The sequence below is a fragment of the Eschscholzia californica genome, unplaced genomic scaffold (genome assembly GCF_041429995.1).
Source record: "Eschscholzia californica isolate CP2 unplaced genomic scaffold, dmEscCali1.0.p SCAF_1, whole genome shotgun sequence".
Classification (NCBI taxonomy): Eukaryota; Viridiplantae; Streptophyta; class Magnoliopsida; order Ranunculales; family Papaveraceae; genus Eschscholzia; species Eschscholzia californica.
Window position 1 is genome coordinate 7302578 of NW_028238198.1, and position 6000 is coordinate 7308577.

Genomic DNA, 6000 nt, shown 5'->3' on the forward strand with positions numbered 1-6000 from the left:
TAGATGGTAAAATTGATTTCTCATACCCTATTAATTTTCTGCCGTAACTCTTTCTACTTTCTCACATTCTTTCTAACTCCATCATTGAATCTATTATCTCTCTCTAATCTCAAATTGAAAACGCAAATCATGAAAAACCTATATCCAAATTAAAAATCCATTGGTTGATGCAAATGAAAACCCAAATTGAAAATCGATTGGTTGAAGCAAATCAAACTGTTTCCATGATCCCTAAAGGATGTTGAAGTTTCATTAAAAATGTTGAACCAGAAATCTATTGAAGCTTGATGAAATCGGTTATTTGCTGAAGCTTGATACTGAACCTTGATAAAATCGGTTGTTTGTTGAAGCTATATAAAAAGTGTCTATCTTCTAAAATATGCAATGTGACGAAGTTGGCTATCATTTCTTCATATAACCTCATGCAATTAGAGTCTCCGACTTGATCAACCCAAAAGGTAATATGCAATTTTCATTGTAAATAAACATAATTATTATTTTTGCTAACATTTACAATTTTCTACTAACATAAACAAACATAAATAAAATGTTCCATTATATAAGAGATCTACTTTTTTTTAACTGTGTTATATCACGAATAAAAATAACAAAATTTGTGACAAAGTTAAAGATCAAATAGACGAGAACATAGACGAGGACAGTTTGCAACAAAAAAAGACTTGGGGTTTATAACTAAAATAACCACACCCAAAAACTTTGATATTCTCTTTCTATCTAGGCAAAAATGAACAACTCTTTCAGTTTTCTCCAATATCTCCCATTCCTATTGGTGCAAATTTTCTCTTGTAATCCTAAATCAATTCAAAAGAATAGCTCACTTAATAGTTGATAATTAACTAAAGAAACAAGTTCCTACAAAGATGAACTATGTATATGAAGTTATTTTTTTGTTAAAACTTATAACTTTATTAGCTAACTAAGAAACTTGAAATTACAACTATATAGGAAGTTAATCATGAAATATAACACTCTCATGTTCAGTCAATGAAATACTTGGTCATGAATATTTTATTTTTTAACTAACTCAAGCAGTACAATCATCTCTCTTAATACCAAATCAAAATGGGAAATGATAGAGTGACTTAGAAATTGGTACTTAGAGGGTGACATATTTCCTCATTTAGAAATAAAAGCGGTCCCCACCATAGTCAAACTTTGAAAAAACCTTGTCTTTTAGTGATTCCACATCAGCTGGGCATTAAAATGCCCAAAAAATTTGGGCTCTCTAGCATCTCCCAATCAAAATATCAGAAAAGATCTAACATTCTTGAGAATGGAAAAAGATTTCTTTGTCCTCATCAACCATGACCAAAGATCTTTTCCCAATTCCTACCATCAACGTGTTTAATCTCAACACAATTCAAAGTACCAGATCAACACATTTAAGTGGTTTATTTTGACATTTGGGTTTCTATATAGTTTAAGATAGACACGTTTGTGGGGTTGATCATGATGTGGCTTTTTCCTTTAGTAAGAATGGACAATTGAGCTTTTTACCACAAAACAAATGCATTCAGATTTTGGAAGTGTTTGGTGGTTGCCTGTGTGGCTGTGCCTATATGGATATCTTGTCTTACCCACTTAGAGAGCCAAGTGGTGAGGGGTGCGGCCATGCCGTCTGTGTGGCTGCACAAGCTCCCTACCACAAGGGACTCTTAATCGAGGCTATGTGAACTTTAATATTTATAAAATTACGCTTTGAAAATACACTATACAAAATTGAGTAGTGTCATATTAGTTGAGGAGTTGTGTCTCTGCACAGGGGTTATAGGATTAAAACCTCTCACGGGGCATGTTCTGATTTTCTTTTTCTTTTTTTCATTTCAACAAAAAGAAAATGTTCTGGTTTTTCTTTTCCTAATTTAAATTTAGTAAAAGACTTATAGGTTTTAACATCGCTACAATAGTAACTTTCAACAAAAAAAAAACGCTACAATAGTAAGCTTTAGCTCATGTGTTACCTTTCACAACCACTATTTTATATAGATTTTCATATATGGTGATGAAACACGTCAAACTTGTATTTGCATAACTAAAATTTGTGGGTTTTGTTTTTTCTAACAGTAATTGTGAATTCTAATTATCTTGCTCTTTTTTAGTTGTCAACGATATCATGTTTAACGATATTGACATTTTTCTCAAACAATGTCTGCAAATAGTTTTGAAACAATTCTATAAAAAAAAGACAAATTTTCATGTTTTGGTTACTGTAGACGAATTTTTTTTTTTTTGCAAATATACATTTCATACTGATATAGTCGTATGAAAGAGTAAACCAAAAAAAAATTTCATAAATAAAGTGAAATTTTTTTAAATGTTTACGTCTTAATATTTAAAGGGTTATTTCTGCCAACAACTGGTAGCTCAGTTGGTAAGTACATCTACTCCGCAATGAGGAAGTTCCAGATTCGATCTCATAGAAGTGCAAATCCATAAATATAGGACTTGGCTATAAATAAAGTAGTTGATGTGGGTTTTAGGTCATTAATTTCGTCGAGCTTTAGGCCAGTAGTACTTCGACAGTTATCGTGTTTATCACATCATATCGATATATCGATGCTTTTGTAATGACCATGTTATTTCCCGACTGGTCCCCGAAATTATGACCAGCTTCTCGCTTGCCCAGTTAAAGTACCTGAAATTCCAATATGACCCCCCTAATCCATCTTTCGGTCCACGAGTTGTTACCGTCTATTTTTCACTTTTCATTTTGCCCTTACGTCTGCCAGACGTCGCGTCAGTCAACCAGCTTTCTCTTGGAATTGTCACTTCCATTAATGTGAATATTTCTCAAATCTTCTTTCTCAATCTAATCATCTTCTTCTTTCTTATAAACACGTTTTCTTCTTTCTTCTTCCCCACCATAGTGAGAGAAACCAGAAATTACAATCACCACAGATCCACCAAAAACCAGCTTATTGACTGATGGGTTCGGCTTTGATGAAGAAGAAAAAGAACCTATGACTGATGAAAAAGACGAAGAATCTATGGATGATGAAGAAGATGAAGATAAGAATTTAAATATTTTAAGTTGGATGCTTAGGGAAGAAGAAAGAGGAAACGTGTTTTATAGGAAGAAGAAGATGATTTGATTGGGAAAGAAGATTTGACAAATATTCACATTAAGAGAAAGTTGGTTGACTGACGCGACATCTGACAGACGTAAGGACAAAATGGAAAGTGAAAAACTGACGGTAGCGGTAACAGCTCGTGGACTGAAAGATGGATTACAAGGCCATCTCGACATTTCGGGCGGTAGCAGTAATGGCTCGTGGACTGAAAGATGGATTAAAGGGTCATCTCGGCATTTCGGGTCACACAAGAACCTGGTCATACTTCTGGGCATCAATAGGGAAATAACCCATTGACGCCCGTACGTACAAGTGTTTGTGGCTCTTCTGTCGGTTGGAATATTAGTTACGATTTAGTTTACCAATTCAGAATGAACTACAATGATTGTACTTGCTCCAACCTCCAGCTATGGTGCTAGACAAAATAGAGACAAGAAGAAATAGAAGAACAAGAAAGAAGGCAAAACGAATACAAGAAGAGACCGAAATGGAATCCTCCCACATATGGAGACTAAAACGCCCTAGTGGTCACTGACTACGGGCTAAAAGGAACTAACCCTTTTAGTGTTCTTCAATATCCTGCTTTCCCGTGGCTTCGAATTTTAATTTTAATTATAATGAACCCAAAAAATAACTCACTCGAGAGTTTAAATCAAGAAATAAACTTATTAAAAAATGAAGTATATCTCAAGTTATGAATGAAATAGAAAACCCTCATGTTTCACCAATTACTCATTTGTTAATGAATAGTGAGTGTGAATGTTCGTGCATGAATAATGATGATCATTGATATTTTTACCAAACTTTTTATTTCTTAACAACTTGAGCAGTTGTTTGCCTAAAGTTTATTTTAAAAGCATCATGGGCACGTGATACAAGGCGTGCCACAAACTTTTTTTTATTTATTTTTGTTGAAGTGCGTGCCACAAACTTACCAAAAAAAATTGTGTTTTGCTCTACAAAAAGTGTAATTAGTGAAATGATTAGAACCGTTAATTAATTTGAAATATTAGAAGGAACAAGGAGGTTGATGTTTCCTTTCATTGAACAAATAGATCGATTGTAATTTGTAGCAACAATGTTTGATGGAGTTTCAACTTCTCATCTTACTCTTCCACAATGACATACTTCTGGTTCACCAGATCTAGAGAGAGATGAGGGATTTTGAAAAAAAAAAAATTAGAGAGAGAGAGGAAGAGAGAAATTTTTTTTTTTTAGGTTTGAAGTAGCCAACCGGAGAAGATGATGAGTTGGCTAGAAGATGAGGTGGCAGATAGAGGTTATGAGATGGAAGAGAGAGAAATGTTGGCTGGTTAACAGTGTTATAACGGAATCTGAAAAAGAGAGTCATTTGGGTATTTTTGATAAAGTAGGGAGCTAGGCAGGAAACCGGTCACAAAGTTGGGGGCTATTAAAGAAATAATCCTTTTTTTGTTGAGAAAGGAAATGACAAAGATACATGTTTACACTCAAGCTAGCTATGGAGAATCTCTTCGAGCTCTTATATTGACGCCTAATATGGAGCTAGCTATCTCGATAGCTAAACATTATTTGCTTCTGCATATGATAACTTCGTATAGGAGCTTCTAGACTACAACCACCTGCACTATATTAGGCTCTAGCAAGTAAAACTTCTTGCGAAACATATTCTATTATACTGATGAAAATAGATTTGACAGTTAGTTTCGAAAAAAATGAAGCTCCAAATTAGGGTTCTATTATTTTAATATTAGCTGCCAAAATAGATGTCGTGTTATTGATTTGTGCCTTCTGTTTTTTTTTTGTTAAAATGATATTATATTGAACTAAACAACAAGAGTTCTATTACAGTACATAAGAGAAATAAAGTAAGGAATGTTCTTCCATGTCTGCGTCCTATTCCTTTTCCTTGCCCATTTTGCGAGCCTGTCTGCCGCTTGATTGAATTTCCTATTCGTATACGAGAATTTAACTGTTTCCAACCTTTGCTTGATTTCCTGTATTTTTTGTATATGAATTTTGGATTGCCACTGTATTTCATTTCTATGGTTCTGTAAATATTGTATAACATTGATATTATCACTTTCTATGATTATTTTTCTGTAGTTATGGAATTCAGCCTATAACATACCATTTAGGATAACTATTGATTCGCATTCCTCTGCATTTCTGCTTCTGGTGGTTGTCACATGAGCTTCTAGAAATTTCGACTCGTTGTTGTGTATGATCAGGCTTGTTCCTGCAATATTCTGGATGTCTATGAACAAAGCATCTACATTAATTTTCACCAAAGATTTATTAGGAGGGGTCCATTTATCTTGTATAATTTTGATTTTTATCGGGGTATTCTTTTTATATTGCGGGAAGTTTATGATCATAGATTTTATTTGATCTATCGAATTGATTTCATGTTGAAAGCAGTGGTCGCAACGTGCTTTCCATATGTTCCACAGTATTGTCGCATAATGAATATTATTAGATGTGATACTTTTTTGTGAGTTTTGTTCCCAAGTGAAAATCCACTCTATCACAGGGGATATCTTTTCAGAAATTATATTGAAATAAAACCATATGTTCTTTGCCAGAGGATAGTGTAGAAGAGCATGATCTATAGATTCAATTTCATTACAGTTTGGGTAAATCAGATTATTGTCGATATATTTACCTATTCTTTCCCTAACCGAGAGAGCTTTGACACATATTTTCCATATGAACAATTTTATTCTAAGGATGACTGGAAGCGACCATATAAAATTCTGTGATAATAGTAATGGAGAATTCATACTGATGCATAGGTTTTGATACATGGATTTGACCGAGAAGTGTCCCCGATTTAGTAAGGGACCACCTTCTTGATCCTCATTGTTTCCTGCGCTATCGGGATTTGTGCCTTCTTAAGAACCATTCATTATTTGTGCCTTCTTAAGAA